Raw genomic sequence first — 17,775 nt, forward strand, 5'->3', positions numbered from 1 at the left:
AGAGCCCAGCTCTCCCATAACAGCAAACATCAGAACTCCAAACACTCCAGAAAAAGAAGACACAGACCTGAAATCATGCCTCAAGACACTGATAGAGTTAATTAAACAAGAAAGGGAAGGAAAGCAAAAAGATTCAGAGGCTTTTAAAAAAGAAACAAGAAAAACACTCAAAGAACTCAAAGAACGAGAGGAAAACAGAACCAAAGAAATAAAGGAATGGAAGAGGGAAATTATAACAGAGATTGACACAATAAAGAAAACAGTAAAAGAGATAACTCTAGATTCAGAACACCAAAAAAAGAAAACAGGAGTCACAGAAGCAAGCATTTCCAATAGATTACAAGAGATCGAAGAGAGAATCTCGGGGTCAGAAGACAACATTGCAAACATAGACAAAACAGCCAGAGAAGAAGCAAAAAACAAAAAGCTCCTAACCCAAAATGTCCAGGAAATCCAAGACACAATGAGAAGACCAAACCTAAGGAAAATAGGAATAGAAGAGGGAGAAGAGTATCAAAGGGGCACAGTAAATATCTTCAACAAAATCATAGAAAACTTCCCTACCCTCAAGAATGAGATGACCACGAGCATAAAAGAAGCCTTCAGAACTCCAAATAGGTTGGACCAGAAAAGATATACCTCCCGACATATAATAGTAAAAACATCAAGTTCCCAAAGTAAAGAAAGAATACTAAAAGCAGTAAGGGAAAAAGGTCAGGTAACATATAGAGGCAGACCAAACAGACTCACACCCGATTTCTCAACAGAGACTATGAAAGCTAGAAGAGTCTGGACAGACATCATGCACTCCTTAAGAGAGCACAAGTGCCAGCCCAAGCTGCTATACCCAGCAAAACTATCAATCACCATCGATGGAGAGACGAAGATATTTCAAGACAAATCAAAATTCACTCAATATCTGACCACAAACCCAGCACTACAATGAATTATAGGTGGAAACCCAATACAATGAGGGAAAATACAGCCTAGTAAGAACAAGAAAACTCCTAAAAAAGAAAACTAAAAGAAGAAAAAAAACACAGACACAACTCAACCCAAAAAAAGCAATAATAGCAGGAAACAGAAACAACTATTCATTGATATCTATTAACATAAATGGTCTCAACTCCCCAATAAAGAGACATAGACTATCAGACTGGGTACATAAACAAAATCCAGCCTTTTGTTGCATACAGGAAACTCATCTCAGAGACTAAGACAGACACTATCTCAGAGTAAAAGAGTGGGAAAAAAACTTCCAAGCAAACAGCTCCAAGAAGCAATCTGGAGTGGCTATTCTAATATCGAATAAAGTAAATTTTCAACCAAAAGTTATCAAAAAAGATAAGGAAGGACACTTTTTACTCATTACCGGGGAAATCTGTCAGGAGGAACTCCCAATCCTTAACATATATGCTCCAAATAAAAAATCACCCACATTCATAAAAGAAACCCTACCAAAGCTCAAAAAGTACATTTCACCCCACACAATATTAGTGGGAGACTTTAATACCCCACTCTCACCAATGGACAGATCAGGGAAACAGAAACTGAACAAGGACACTGCAAAACTAGCAGAGACTTTGAACCAACTAGAATTAATAGATATATACAGAACATACTATCCCAAAGTAAAAGAATACACCTTCTTCTCACCACCCCATGGCACCTTCTCAAAAATTGACAACATAATTGGGCACAGAACGAGCCTCCATCGATATAAGAAGATTGAAATACTCCCATGCATCCTCTCAGATCACCATGGTCTACGGCTGGTCTTTAACAACAACAAAGACAACAAAAAGCCCACATACACATGGAAACTAAACAATGCTCTGATAAAGGATAGCAGGGTCAAAGTAGAAATAAAGAAAGAAATTAAGGATTTTCTAGAATTCAACGAAAACGAAAACACAACATACCCAAACCTATGGGATGCAATGAAAGCAGTATTGAGAGGAAAACTCATAGCCCTAAGTGCTTCTAAAAAGAAACTGGAGAGAGCTCACATCAGCAACCTGACAGCACAGCTAAAAGCCCTAGAACAAAAGAAAGCAGATATACCCAAAAAGAGTAGACGGCAAGAAATAATCAAAATTAGGTCAGAAATAGACCAAATAGAAACAAAAAAACCATTGAAAAAATCAACAAAATCAAGAGTAGATTCTTTGAGAAAATCAACAAGATTGATAAACCCCTAGCCAGACTAACTAGAGGGCAAAGAGAGAGTATCCAAATTACCAAAATCAGAAAGGAAAGTGGGGACATAACAACTGAAACTGAGGAAATTCAAGAAATCATCAGATCCTACTACAAAAAATTATACTCCACAAAATTGGAAAATCTGGAGGAAATGGATGAATTCTTAGACAAATACAAGGTCCCAAAGTTAAACCAGGACCAAGTAAACCATCTAAATAACCCTATAACACCTAAAGAAATAGAAGAAGTCATCAAAAGCCTCCCAACCAATAAAAGCCCAGGTCCAGAAGGGTTCAGTGCAGAATTTTATCAGACATTTATTGGGGATATAACACCAATACTCGCCAAACTATTCCAAAAGATAGAATCAGATGGAATATTACCTAACTCACATTTTGAGGCTACAATAACCCCTGTACCTAAACCACACAAAGACCCTACAAGGAAAGAGAACTTCAGACCAATCTCACTTATGAACATTGATACAAAAATACTCAACGAAATCCTTGCAAACCGAATCCAAGAACACATCAAAACCATCATTCATCATGACCAAGTAGGCTTCATCCCTGGGATGCAGGAATGATTTAACATAAGGAAATCCATCAACGTAATCCACCATATAAACAAACTTAAAGACCAAAATCACATGGTCATCTCACTAGACGCTGAGAAAGCATTCAACAAAATCCAACACCCCTTCATGTTAAAAGTCCTGGAAAGAACAGGAATCCAAGGCCCATACTTAAACATAATAAAAGCTATATACAGCAAACCAACAGCCAACATCAAACTTAATGGCGAGAAACTTGAAGCAATCCCACTAAAATCAGGGACTCAACAAGGCTGCCCACTCTCCCCCTACCTATTCAACATAGTACTGGAAGTCCTGGCTGGAGCAATTAGACAGCAAAAGGAGATCAAGGGGATACAAATCGGAAAGGAAGAGATAAAAAACATCACTCTTTGCAGATGACATGATAGTGTACTTGAGTGACCCCAAAAATTTTAACAGAGAACTCCTACAGCTGATAAGCAAATTCAGCAAAGTGGCTGGATACAAAATTAACTCAAACAAATCAGTAGCCTTCCTGTACTCAAAGGACAAACATGTTGAGAAAGAAATTAGGGAAAACGTACCCTTCACAATCGTTACAAAAACTATGAAATACCTTGGTGTGACTCTAACTAAGCAAGTGAAGGACCTGTATGACAAGAACTTCAAACCTCTAAAGAAAGAAATTGAGGAGGATCTCAGAAAATGGAAAGATCTCCCATGCTCATGGATTGGAAAAATCAACATCTTAATAATGGCCATCCTACCAAAAGCAATCTACAGATTCAATGCAATCCCCATCAAAATTCCAACCCAGTTCTTCATGGAATTGGAAAGATCAATATGCAATTTCATATGGAATAACAAAAGACCTAGAATAGCAAAATCCATCCTCAACAACAAAAAAAACATCTGCGGAAATCACTATCCCTGACCTCAAGCTATATGACAAGGCAATTGTGCTGAAAACTGCATGGTACTGGTACAGAAATAGGCATGTGGATCAATGGAATAGAATAGAAGATCCAGAAATGAGCCCTCATGTATATGGTCACCTGATTTTTGACAAAGGAGCAGTAAACATTCAATGGAAAAAGGACAGCCTATTCAACAAATGGTGCTGGTCCAACTGGCACTCAGCATGCAAAAGAATGAAAATAGACCCGTTCTTATCTCCTTGTACAAAGCTCAAGTGTAAGTGGATCAAAGATCTCCACATTAAAACAGATACACTGAAACTATTAGATGAGAAAGTAGGGAAAACCTTAGAACACATAGGTACAGGAGAAAATTTCCTGAACAAAACACCAATGGCTCAAGCTCTAAGGTCAAAGATTAACAAATGGGACTTAATGAGATTGCAAAGTTTTTGTAAGGCTAAAGACATCGTCAAGAAAACAAAACGGCAACCAACAGAATGGGAAAAGAGTTTTACCAACTCCACATCAGATAGAGGCCTAATATCCAAGGTGTACAAGGAACTCAAAAACTAGACACCAGAGAATCAAATAACCCTATTAAAAAATGGGGTACAGAGCTAAACAAAACCTTTTCAGTTGAGGAACACCGAATGGCCGAGAAACACCTGAGGAAGTGCTTGACATCCTTAGCCATCAGGGAAATGCAAAGCAAAACAACCCTGAGATTCCACCTCACACCAGTCAGATTGGCCAAGATCCAAAACTCAGATGATAGCAGATGCTGGCGAGGCTGTGGAGAAAGAGGAACACTTCTCCACTGTTGGTGGGAATGCAATCTAATACAACCACTCTGGAAATCTGTCTGGCGATACCTCAGAAAATTGGATATAGTACTACCTGAAGATCCAGCTATTCCACTTCTGGGCATATACCCCAGAGACACTTTAACACACAACAAAGATATATGCACCACAATGTTCATAGCGGCTCTATTTATAATAGCCAGAAGCTGGAAAGAACCCAGATGTCCTTCAGAAGATGAATGGATACAAAAATTGTGGTACATATACACAATGGAATACTACTCAGCCACCAGAAACAATGACTTAACCAAATTCTTAAGAAAATGGCTCCATCTAGAGAATATCATCCTGAGTGAGATAACCCAGTCACAAAAGAACAGACATAATATGCAGTCACTGATAGTGGGATGCTAACCCCAGAGGCTTGCACTCCCCCAGAAACAACTCACAGACTGTATAAAGTCCAAGAAATAAAGAAAACAAAAATATATACATATATTTACAAAACAAGAAGACTTTAACTATTTCCATGTTGTGTTTTGTTTTGCATGTGCTCTACTCTTATTGTAACTATTAGGTTTTCAATGCATACTGTCAAGCCCTTGAAAAAAATCAAGTACTGACTAAAAAAATATATTCACATGGTTTTATGTAAAAATTATTTCAATATCTGAAAAAACAGTACTGACAAAAATGTATAATTTTAAGCAAAAAATGTTTAAAATTTGTACATTTATCTTTGTTTTGTAAAATAAAGTCGTTTAAAAAAAAAAAAAAGAAGACAAAGACTCCTACTCTTTTCTGTTTGCCCTTGATTACAGAAGTATTTTTCATGCTAAAATATATTATATTTTTTTTCAAAAAAAAAGTGCAATAGAGATATGTCTGGTATTGTACACTAAAACCTATAAAACTCTATGCTTAATGGCATGAGCAAAGACTGTAAGTCATAGACAGCAAAATGCCTATTCTTTTATTAAGTGTTAACAAAAGGTAACATTTATAAACATTAGAAAATGCCTCTACAGTCTTGCTTTAAATTACATGTTAAAACTATGTCTTATTCAGTGTTCTATTGCTGTAAAGAAACACCATGACCATGGCAACTCATATAAAGGAAAACATTTAACTGGGACCTGCTTAGAGTTCCAGAGGTTTAATACATTGTTGTTGTGGAGGAAATCATGCTAGTATGCAGACAGATGTGGTGATGGAGGAGTAGAAAAGAAAGACATATTTTTTATGTGTATTACATATAAGAAATTTTCATATTTTCTTTCCTGAGTTAAGAACTTCATTGTCTTAGTAATGATGATGCTAGGAGACAATATAACCAGCATAATATCTACCTATGTTTTAAATATTTGTCCTTTTATCTACAAGTAAGTATAGCTAAGTAAGTATAGCTGTCACCCTTCACTGGGCAAACATGTCTTTTGCAATGGATAAAACCTGTTAAAGAAACAAAATCTGATCAAAGTTCAGGGTTGTAGAGCCCATTGCCAACTGATAAATATGTAACACAAATCATGAACTTGGGGTCAAGAACTATTGTGAAAGAAGGGTTAGAAAAATCAACAGAACAGGGAGTTTCGACATGTCTCCCAGAAATGTCAAAGAGGCTACTTACAAATTCTCACCAATATAGCTATCTACATATGACCTGGACAAGAAAGATACTAATAGACATGTTATTGTGGAATAGGGAAGGCTAAGAGGCCTGAACCCTACACAAAGATCTACAGGTAACTAAGGAATGCTGAATAGTCTTCTCCAAAGAATATCATACAAACTGGTTACCTAACCAAGTGATCAGCTCTGAAGGCATTCATATACAAGTAATATTATGCAGAATTGGGCAGGCTATACTTCTTTTCTATATTTGTACATATATACATATGTAACATTATTTTTGAAGAGGCCATGAACTTAAGATAAAATAAGAATGAAATAAATAGGAGAAGTAGGAGAGAGGGAGGTAATGAGAGAAGAAATTTAATTATTACCTCAAAAGTGTTTCTTATAGCCAACTAACATTTAATTCATCTGTAAAATCAAACAAGCATAACAATTTTATTACTACACAAATTTCCTTTCATTAGATAGATGGTAAATTTATATGTATAGCAATTAATTACTTCATGGTAAATTTCTTTAAAATCCATTTATCAGTGAACTTTGCTTTTGTGTATGTATCTTATATTTTAGTATACCTGCAGCAAGGCGAAATGAGACTAAAAGAGTTAGTGTGTTCTATGGATGGACTCTCTGGAAAGCTGTGGCATGATGGCCATGGGGCTTCCCAGAACATTATCTTTGCACCCACCTCTGCTGCCAAGGCTGTGGGCAAGGCCATTCCAGAGCTGAACAAAAGTTCACTGGCACAGCCTTTTGTGTTCCTACCCTCAATGTATCTATTATAGGTCTGACATGCTGCCTGGAGAAACCTCCAAAGTATGATGACATCAAGAAGGTGGTGAAACAGGCATCCAAGGGCCCACTAAAGGGCATTCTGGGCTACACTGAGGACCAGGTTGTCTCCTGAGACTTCAGTAACAACTTGCACTCTTCTACCTTTGATGCTGGGGCTGACATTGCTCTCAATGACAACTTTGTAAAGCTCATCTCATAGTAGGCTCATTTCCTACAGGAACAGGGTGGTAGACCTCATGGAAAATATGGCCTGCAATGAATAAGAAGCCCAGGTTCTCCTACTCAATCAAGAACACAACAGCAAGAGAGAGGCCCTTGGCTGCTGAGGAGTCCTTGTCCCAACTTGGGCCTCAACACTGAACCTCTCCCTCACAGCTTTCATTCCAGATCCCCATAATAATGGGAGGTTCCTAGGGAGCCCTTACTCTCATGACTACTATTCATAAAGTTCCCTGAGCCCACACACACACACAAAGAGTTAATATGTGAACACAATTTAAGCAGTAATGCTTAGTGTATTGTTAATGATGGATACCAAATAAGGACAGCTAAAATGAAAACATAAGCTTGGGTAAAGCTGAAGAGGAACACATAATATAGCTAAAATGACCAAATCATCATGGAAAAGGATGTAACGCTGTTTTGTTAAATCTTCAACTCGACCCTAGTTTAGCAAGGATCCACAGTTGACATACCCCAGATGCTGTTTTCTTTTCCCCAGTGCCTGCATCCTTGGATGCAGACAGCCCCCAGGGCCCCACAGCCCCAAGGTATTGCAGCATTATGTAGAAAGCATTCAGGCATCTGGAGAGATGATAGAGTGAAGCTGCAACAATCTTACTGGGTAGGCCAGATTGACCTTAAGTTCCAAACCTCCTACCTCATCCTGTGTACAGAGATCACAGACATGAATCACCACATTTTCTAGTTATTCAGCTCCTGTGGAACTTTTATTTTTCTTTAAGATTTTAATAGAATTGCATCATTTCCCCTTCCCTTTTCTTCCTTCAAACACTAAAATATATGACCTCAGATTCTTCCAAATTCATGGCCTCTTTATCATTATTGTTAAATATATGTGTATATATACTCATATTTGTGTGTATGTACATTTATTCCAAAATACACAAATACAACCTGATAATCTGTATATTATCTTTATGTATGTTTTCAGTGCCAGCATTTAATATTAGATAACCAATTTCTCTGGAAAAGTGTATTTCTCCTAGTCTCAGCATTTCTTTGCTACCTGTAGTCCCACCCCTTTTATTAGATATTTTGTTTATTTACATTTCAAATATTATCCTCTTTCTGGTTGCTCTTCCATAAATCCCTATCACATCGTCCTGCTTCTATGAGGGTGACCCCCTTCACCCACACCCACTCCCAGCTCACTGCCCTCGCATTCCCCTACAATGGGGTATCAAGCCATCACAGGACCAAGGCCTTCCCTCCCATTGATGCCAGATAAGGTCATTCTCTGCTACATATGCATTTAGAACCATGGGTATTCCATGTGTACTCTTTGGTTGATGATTTAGTCCCTAGGAGCTCTGTGGGACTCCTAGGTTGGTTGATATTGTTGTCCTTTCTATGAGGTTTCAAACACTTTCAGCTCCCTTAGATTTTTCTCTAACTCCATCATTGGGGTTCCCATTCTCATTCCAATGGTTGTCTGTTAGCATCTATCTCAGTACTTGTCAGGCTCTGGCAGAAGCTCTCAGGAGACATCTATATCAGACTCCTGTCAGCAAGCACTTCTTGACATCTGCAATAGTTTCTGCATTTGGTGCATATGGGATGGAGACCCAGATGGTGCAGTATCTGGGTAGTCTTTCCTTTAGTCTCTACTGCACAGTTTGTACCTATATTTCCTTTAGACGGAAGCAATTCTGGGTTAAAAATTTTAGGATAAATGGTTGGTCCCATCCCTCAGCAGGGGCCATTTCCTAACCTCTGGGAATGGTCTCTATAGGTTCTCCCTTCCCTTTGTTGGGAATTTCACCTAATGTCAATACTGTTGAGTCCTGGGAGTCTTCTCTATTGCGGGTGGCATTGCAAGCTGGTACAACCACTCTAGAAATCAGTCTGTAGGTTCCTCAAAAAATTGGACATAGTACTACCTGAGGACATAGCTATACTACTCCTGGATAAAAGAATTCAGACAGACAAAGCTTTTTCAGATAATAATAGGAGAGAAGTTTTTATCAGTGTTTGGGAGCCCGCATGCCCGTGTCTTCCTTACACAAATCAGCAGTGATCAATAACCCTGAAGGTACCATTAGTTTTTCGGTGAGATGAGAGGTCAGGTATCGGGTGAAATCACACAAGGGCATGTGAGGAAAACAACCAGCCCCATGAGGTGTCAAGTGTGGACCAAAAAAGCAGAATATCAAGGAATAGAGATCCAGCAGAGGAAAGAAGAAAAGACCCAGCAGCTTTTAGGCTTTGAGAGGTGTATAAGCTTCTCCAAAGGGGCAAAATAAACCCTGTAATTCAAGACAACTCAGGTGGTGATTTGTTATAAACTGGTGCAACTACTCTGGAAATCAGTCTGGCGGTTCCTCAGAAAATTAGACAAAGTCTTACCTGAGAACCCAGATCTACCACTCCTGGGCATATACCCAAAAGTAGCTACAATATCTACCAAAGACACATGTTCAACAATGTTCATAACAGCCTCATTTATAATAGGCAGAAGCTGGAAAGAAACCAGATGTCCTTCAACAGAGGAATGGATTCAGAAATTGTGGTACATTTACAAAATGGAATAGTACTCAGCTATTAAAAAGAACAAGTTCATGAAATTACTAGGCAAATGAATGGAACTTGAAGCTATCATCCTGAGTGAGGTAACTCAGTCACAAAAGAAAACTCATGGTATGTATTCACTTATAAGCAGGATACTAGAACTACCCCCCTCCTGCCACACACACACACACACACACACACACACACACACACACACATACACACACACACACACACACACACACACACAAAGAGCTAAGAATACCCAAGAATCCATCCACAGAACTTATGGAGCTCAATAAGAAGGAAGACCAGAATGTGGATGCCTCAGTCCTTCCTAGAAGAACAAAACCGGGGAGGAAATACAATGTCAAATAGAGAAGCAGGGATTGAAGAAAAGATCTACAAAGAGTGCCTCACCTAGAGAACCACCACATATACAGCCACCAAACCCAACAACTATTGCTGATGCCAAGAAGTATTTACTGGCAGGAACCAGACATGTATATCTACTTAAAGACTCTTCCAGAGTCATACAGATACATATGAGGATGCTTGCAGCTAAACATCAGACTGCACATGGGGACCCCAATGAAAGAACTAGAGGAAAAAAAAACTGAAATGGCTGAAGGGTTGCACATTCATGGGAAGAACAACATCATCATCAGCCAAGCCACTGAGGTGGAGAGAGTGATTGGGAGAGGGAGCATCTTCATGGAATAAAGTTGATGGGGAGGAGGGAGGAGAGTTGGGGGGGGTATAACCTTTAAAATGTAGACACAGAGAATATTCAATAAAATTGAAAAACCAAGAAATTCCTTTAGTTTAACTGAGAGTATTTGGAACAAAACCTATACAGTGCTTTCAGAGGGGCCTGGTACTATCTCAAGAACAATGTCTCCTATGTACTTAGTAAGAGTGAAGAAAATGAAGCCTTTCAGAGGGAAGGCAAAAGCACTTTAAGAAGAATCTTCAAACACAGAGATAAAAAAGATCCCTAACAGAGAGGGGTATCTTATGGGAGTGGACAATGATTTCCTTGGGTTCAACTATATGGAGGACTCCCTTGATATGAATAGCTTCCAGCTTGAAAGCATTTGGAGAAAACACTTCTTTACTGTTATTTATTATTCCACAGTACAGAGACATTGAAGTTCTGTACACTGGATAGCCATTTTAGCTATAAAATGTTCCTTGATCCAATGATATACTGCAGCATATTAAAAATGATATTTAGCTGATGAAGAGGTCCTCTGTGGTATGACACCATAGGATCCTGGATGTTGTTGCCGACTACAGGACAGTGCAAAATAAATGATTCCAGTTACATAAAGGCTTTCAAGAGATCACCTTATTGGAGGGGTGTACTAGTGATATTCTTATTTAATGGTGGAGTTTTTGTATTCTCTCTTTAGAAAACTTAAGTATGAGATTTAATGTATATGGAAAAAAATACTGTTGTGGGGGAAGTGTATGGGGATAATCTTTTGTGCCTTGTGTAAAGGTTGTCTTTATCAAATGCTGATTTCTATACTGGCAAAGAGTTCACTAGCAAAGACAGGCTGGACTTAGGTATTGTTATTTTTATGATGTGTCATATATACCTGTGTAACATTTTATAATGTTTTGTAAACATTTGAAAATATTCTCATCTATCATCTTCTGATTGGTTAATAAAGAACTGATCAGTCAATTAGCTGAGCATAAGAGAATATGTGGGTCTACACAGTTGGAGTTGTAGAATCCTAGGAAGATGGGGGTGGAAAGAGAGAGGTAGAAGAAGAAGAAAAGGAAGAAGAAGAAGAAAGAAGAAGAAGAAGGAGGAGGAGGAGAAGGAGGAGGAGGAGAAGGAGGAGGAGGAGGAGGAGGAGGAGGAAGAGGAAGAGGAAGAGGAAGAGGAAGAGGAAAAGGAAGAAGAAGAAGAAAGAAGAAGAAGGAGGAGGAGGAGAAGGAGGAGGAGGAGGAGGAGGAGGAGGAGGAAGAGGAAGAGGAAGAGGAAAAGGAAGAAGAAGAAGAAGAAGAAGGAGGAGGAGGAGGAGGAGGAGGAGGAGGAGGAAAAAGAAGAAGAAGAAGAAGGAGGAGGAGGAGGAGGAGGAGGAGGAGGAGGAAAAAGAAGAAGAAGAAGAAGAAGAAGAAGAAGAAGAAGAAGGAGGAGGAGGAGGAGGAGGAGGAGGAGGAAAAAGAAGAAGAAGAAGAAGAAGAAGAAGAAGAAGAAGAAGAAGAAGAAGAAGAAGAAGAAGAAGAAGAAGAAGAAGAAGAAGAAGAAGAAGAAGAAGAAGAAGAAGAAGAAGAAGAAAGAAGAAGAAAGGGTGAGAAGGAGCAAGAGAGAATGGAAAAGAAAGGGAAGAGAGTGAAAGGGTGGAGAAGAAGGGAGGAAGAAAGGGTGGAGGGGGAGTGGAGAGGGGAGGAAGAAGGGAAAGAGAGGAGAGGAGAAAGTGGGAGAGATTAAAAGGACAAATATCATGAGGGGGACTACGATGAAACAATGACAACAATGAGGAAGGAAGAGAACTGACTATGAAGCAGAGGGTCCAGGAGGCATTATGAAAAATAGGTTCCGCGTCCGCTTCGCTACCGCGCTGGGGCACTAGGCCAGCGTCCTCTGCGGGCAGCGGGCTGCTTTACCGGCGGCGAAGGGCCGCCCACCGCGCGGCCTTGGCTGTGGCGTTGCGGTCATTGTGTCGTGAGGGAGAAGCCGGTAGTGATTTCCGTGACAGCGGGTGCGGCTGCTTTAGCCCGCCCTGGGCTCCACGGCTGCCTGGAGGGTCTCTGCAGGGCCCACCCCTTCTCCTTCGGGACCCCACGCCAGCAGCGACCCTGAGCCGGCAGCCAGAGCAACTGGCAATGGCAGCCTCGACAGCCCCGCACCGGCCCATCAAGGGAATCCTGAAGAGCAAGACCTCTGCTGCTTACCTGGTGGTGACCTCAGCCGAACATCCCCGCCAGACTGTCGAAGAGAAACTGAGTAAAAAATCTCAGAAGTGGGATGAAATGAACATTCTGGCAACCGATCATCCGGCTGACAAAGACTATGGTTTGATGAAAATAGATGAGCCGAACACTCCATATCACAATATGATAGATAGGTGATGACGAAGATGCCTATAGTGACTCAGAAGGCAATGAACTCATGACTCCAGATATCTTAGCTAAAAAATTAGCTGCAGCTGAAGGCTCAGAGCCAAAGTATCGGACTCGGGAACAAGAAAGCAGTGGAGAGGAAGATAATGACCTCTCCCCTGAAGAGCAGAAAAAGAAGCAGCAGTTTGAAATGAAAAGGAAGCTTCATTATAACGAAGGATACCCAGCAAAACTATCAATCACCATAGATGGAGAGATGAAGATATTTCAAGACAAATCTAAATTTACACAATATCTGACCACAAACCCAGCACTACAACGAATTGTAGGTGGAAAACCCAATACAATGAGGGGAACTACATCCTAGTAAAAACAAGAAAACTCCTAAGCAAGAAAACCAAAAGAAGAAAAAGACACAGACACAGCTCAACCTACAAAAGCAATAATAGCAGGAAACAGAAACAACTATTCCTTGATATCAATTAACAAAAATGGACTCAACTCCCCAATAAAAAGACATAGGCTATCAGACTGGATACATAAACAAAATACAGCATTTTTCTGCATACAGGAAACTCATCTCAGAGACAAACACAGACACTATCTCAGAGTAAAAGGGTGGGAAAAAAACTTCCAAGCAAACAGCCCCAAGAAGCAAGCTGCAGTGGATATTCTAATATCGAATAAAGTAAATTTCCAACCAAAAGTTATCAAAAAAGATAAGGAAGGACAATTTTTACTCATTACGGGGAAATCTGTCAGGAGGAACTCTCAATCCTTAACATATATGCTCCAAATAAAAAATCACCCACATTCATAAAAGAAACTCTACCAAAAATTTCACCAGGGAACTCCTACAGCTGATAAACAAGTTCAGCAAAGTGGCCAGATACAAAATTAACTCAAACAAATCAGTAGCCTTCCTATACTCAAAGGACAAACATGTGGAGAAAGAAATTAGGGAAAAGGTACCTTTCACAATCGTTACAAAAACTATGAAATACCTTGGTGTGACTCTAACTAAGGAAGTGAAGGACCTGTATGACAAGAACTTCAAACCTCTAAAGAAAGAAATTGAGGAGGATCTCAGAAAATGGAAAGATCTCCCATGCACATGGATTGGAAAGATCAACATCTTAAAAATGACCATCCTACCAAAAGCAATCTACAGATTCAATGCAATCCCCATCAAAATTCCAACCCAGTTCTTCATGGAATTGGAAAGATCAATGTGCAATTTCATATGGAATAACAAAAGACCTACAATAGCGAAATCCATCCTCAACAACAAAAAAACATCTGAGGTTATCACTATCCCTGACCTCAAGCTATATTACAAGGTAATTAAGCTGAAAACTGCATGGTACTGGTACAGAAATAGGCAGGTGGATCAATGGAATAGAATAGAAGATCCAGAAATGAGCCCTCATGTATATGGTCACCTGATTTTTGACAAAGGAGCAGTAAACATTCAATGGAAAAAGGACAGCCTATTCAACAAATGGTGCTGGTCCAACTGGCACTCAACATGCAAAAGAATGAAAATAGACCCGTTCTTATCTCCTTGTACGAAGCTCAAGTGTAAGTGGATTAAAGATCTCAACATTAAACCAGATACACTGAAACTATTAGATGAGAAAGTAGGGAAAACCTTAGAACACATAGGCACAGGAGAAAATTTCCTGAACAAAACACCAATGGCTCAAGCTCTAAGGTCAAAGATTAACAAATGGGACTTAATGAGATTGCAAAGTTTCTGTAAGGCTAAGGACATCATCAAGAAAACAAAACGGCAACCAACAGAATGGGAAAAGATCTTTACCAACACCACATCAGATAGAGGCCTAATATCCAAGGTGTACAAGGAACTCAAGAAGCTAGACACCAGAGATTCAAATAACCCTATTAAAAAATGGGGTACAGAGCTAAACAAATCATTTTCAGTTGAGATACACTGAATGGCCGAGAAACATCTGAGGAAGTGCTTGACATCCTTAGCCATCAGGGAAATGCAAATCAAAACAACCCTAAGATTCCACCTCACACCAGTCAGATTGGCCAAGATCCAAAACTCAGATGATAGCAGATGCTGGCGAGGCTGCGGAAAAAGAGGAACACTTCTCCACTGTTGGTAGGGTTGCAAGCTAATACAACCACTCTGGAAATCTGTCTGGCGATACCTCAGAAAATTGGATATAGTACTACCTGAAGACCCAGCTATTCCACTTCTGGGCATATACCCCAGAGACACTTTAATACACAACAAAGATATATGCACCACAATGTTCATAGCGGCTCTATTTATTATAGCCAGAAGCTGGAAGGAACCCAGATGTCCTTCAGAAGACGAATGGATACAAAAATTGTGGTACATATACACAATGGCATACTACTCAGCCACCAGAAACAATGACTTAACCAAATTCTTAAGAAAATGGCTGCATCTAGAGAATATCATCCTGAGTGAGATAACCCAGTCCCAAAGAACAGACATAATATGCAGTCACTGATAGTGGGATGCTAACCCCAGAGGCTTGCACTCCCCCAGAAACAACTCACAGACTGTATGAAGTCCAAGAAATAAAGAAAACAAAAATATACATATATTTACAAAACAAGAAGACTTTGACTATTTCCATGTTGCGTTTTGTTTTGCATGTACTTTACGCTTATTGCAACTAGTAGGTTTTCAATGCATACTGTCAAGCCCTTGAAAAAAATCAAGTACTGACTAAAAAATATATTCACATGGTTTTATGTAAAATTTATTTTAATGTCTGAAAAACCAGTACTGACAAAAATATATAATTTTAAGCAAAAAATGTTTAAAATCTGTACATTTATCTTTGTTTTGCAAAATAAAGTCGTTTAAAAAATTAAAAAAAAGGACATAACTGTATATGTACTTCCAATATATCTGTTTACTTAAAGTATTTATAGAAATAAGAAAAATAATATCTTCATACATTGGCTTTTTACTAATTCAAATGCAGGCGATGAAAACATACCACTACTGGTCAAAATAGTAAGTAAATAGTAATGTGCATTTTGGAGCATAATTTTGTTGTTTTTGATTTTTAATTAGTTCTTTGAGAATTTCAGGTATGTATTTTGACTACATTCAACCCTATTTGTCTTCCTAACTCCTCCCAGATCTACCCTTTTCCACGTTATACCACCCCAAATCACGCCTTTCTTTTTGTTTAAGTAAAACATGAAGTCCAATTTGTATTGCCCCACTAGTCTTGTATGTGGAACATGCATTGAAGAAGGTGGTCATATTAGAGCACATCCTTGGAAACACTCAGTCTTCCTCCCCCAGCTACTATCAAGTGTCCTTAGCTACTCAACTAGGGAAGAAGCTCATGAATTCCATTTTACTTTGATGGATAACACATTTAACCTTTATCTTTTTATTTTTAAACCTATAGTGCACAGGGTATTTCTTTTGCTCCTGAGTTTTGAGATATATAGATTTGAAATCATTTTCAAATTTTCTTAGTGTGATCTTGTGTATATCTTAGGATGCCTTGTGTAGTGTGTTTTTATTTTGTTTCAAACTTATTTAGAAAATGATCAACAGGGTGTGGCCTGTTTTGCACTCCCCCTGCTGAGCTATGCTGCACCAGGCTGCACCTGGGTGGTGAGGGTAGGCTCAGTGTGGCCTCTGTCCCTACCACCACCTACTCTACACTAACTCAAGTGGGGAGGGCTTAGCCACTGCTCAGACAGACTCTTTGATTGTAGTCATCCTGGGGTTTCTTGGCTTCCTGGCCTAGCCTCATCATCTGGTTATAATGGAGATGAGATAGCAGAGGGACTTCAGATGAGGAAAGAGGCTATGGCTGGGGGGTCACGTGACTGAGATGGGGTGCTCTTGCTTCTAGGAGCAAAGTAAGCAGGTCTGACTACCAGAAGCATGGCGACCACCGCTATGGCGACCACCGCTGTTCACAGTGACAACCTTCCAACATATAAATTGGTCGTGGTGGGAGATGGTGGTGTGGGCAAAAGCTCATTCACTATTAAGCTTTTCCAGAAGATCTTTGTTCCTTACTATGACCCCCACTACAGAAGACTCCAATCTGAAGCATACAGAGATTGACAATCAATGGGCCATCATGGATGGGAGTCATTCCCAATGATTCTCGTGGCCAACAAGGTGGATTTGATGCACCTAAGGAAAACCACCAGGGACCAAGAAAAAGGAATGGTGACCAAATACAATATGCCATATATAGAAGCCAGTTCCAAAAACCTGCCTCTCAACGTGCACAAAACCTTCTACAAACTAGTTTGAGTAATTAGGCAACAGGTTCTAGAGAAAAAAACAGAAGAAAACCAGAAGACAAAATGGCGAGCCGACAAGGCCACTGGTACTCACAAACTGCAGTGTGTCATCTTGTGACATCCTGAATCCCTGGGCATAGTAACCATGAACTGCCAGTCCCAGGGATCAGCCCACTGTCTAACTGCAATGAGAACCATTTCTAACCATAGCCCTTGGCTCAGGAATGGACACAGGAAGAGAATGAGGGAGGAGGGGCAGGAGCAGGCAGAGGCTGGCTTTGCTGACCCTCCCAGAACACAAACCCTTCCTCTGTTGATTGAACCCAAGGTTGGCTTATAGTTTCTTTTAACTTGATAGGGCTGGTTTGCTGTGGAAGTTCTTAACCACAAACAACGCACCAGACAAGCCATGAGCACGCTTCCTCCTTGACCCCCATCCCCAGTGTCTGAGCTCTTGTGCCTTTTGTAGATTTTTAAATTATTTGAGTAATGGTTATTTTATTAAAGAGGTCTGTGCCCATTGCCTGACAAAGACCCAAGTCTTTGGCAGACCTCTGATAAATGTCTGGAGCAGGGCTGTTGTCTTCTTAAGTGAGTGATCCTAGCAGTGCCAAACTCAATCTAAGATGAAAGACAGAAGGCAGAAGTGAGTGGGTTCTTATCAGAAGCCTGGAGTCAAACCCAGGAAGCAAACAGACCACAGAGACTGGAGAGAGGGAGTACATTTACCTGTAGGGCT

The 17,775-nt window shown here is 39.8% G+C and overlaps 2 pseudogenes across 2 annotated transcripts; both read left to right on the forward strand.

Moving 5' to 3' along the window:
• The first annotated feature begins 12,509 nt into the window (after window positions 1-12,509).
• On the forward strand, window positions 12,510-16,443 carry LOC308415665 (protein phosphatase inhibitor 2-like; annotated as a pseudogene). The gene is made up of 2 exons: window positions 12,510-12,972; window positions 16,330-16,443. The product of its transcript is annotated as a protein phosphatase inhibitor 2-like (transcript).
• A 237-nt stretch (window positions 16,444-16,680) lies between these two features.
• LOC308436713 (ras-related protein M-Ras-like) lies at window positions 16,681-17,154 on the forward strand (annotated as a pseudogene). The gene has a single exon. The product of its transcript is annotated as a ras-related protein M-Ras-like (transcript).
• The last annotated feature ends 621 nt before the right edge of the window (window positions 17,155-17,775 follow it).

The sequence above is a fragment of the Micromys minutus genome, assembly GCF_963924665.1.
Source record: "Micromys minutus genome assembly, chromosome: 1".
NCBI lineage: Eukaryota > Metazoa > Chordata > Mammalia > Rodentia > Muridae > Micromys > Micromys minutus.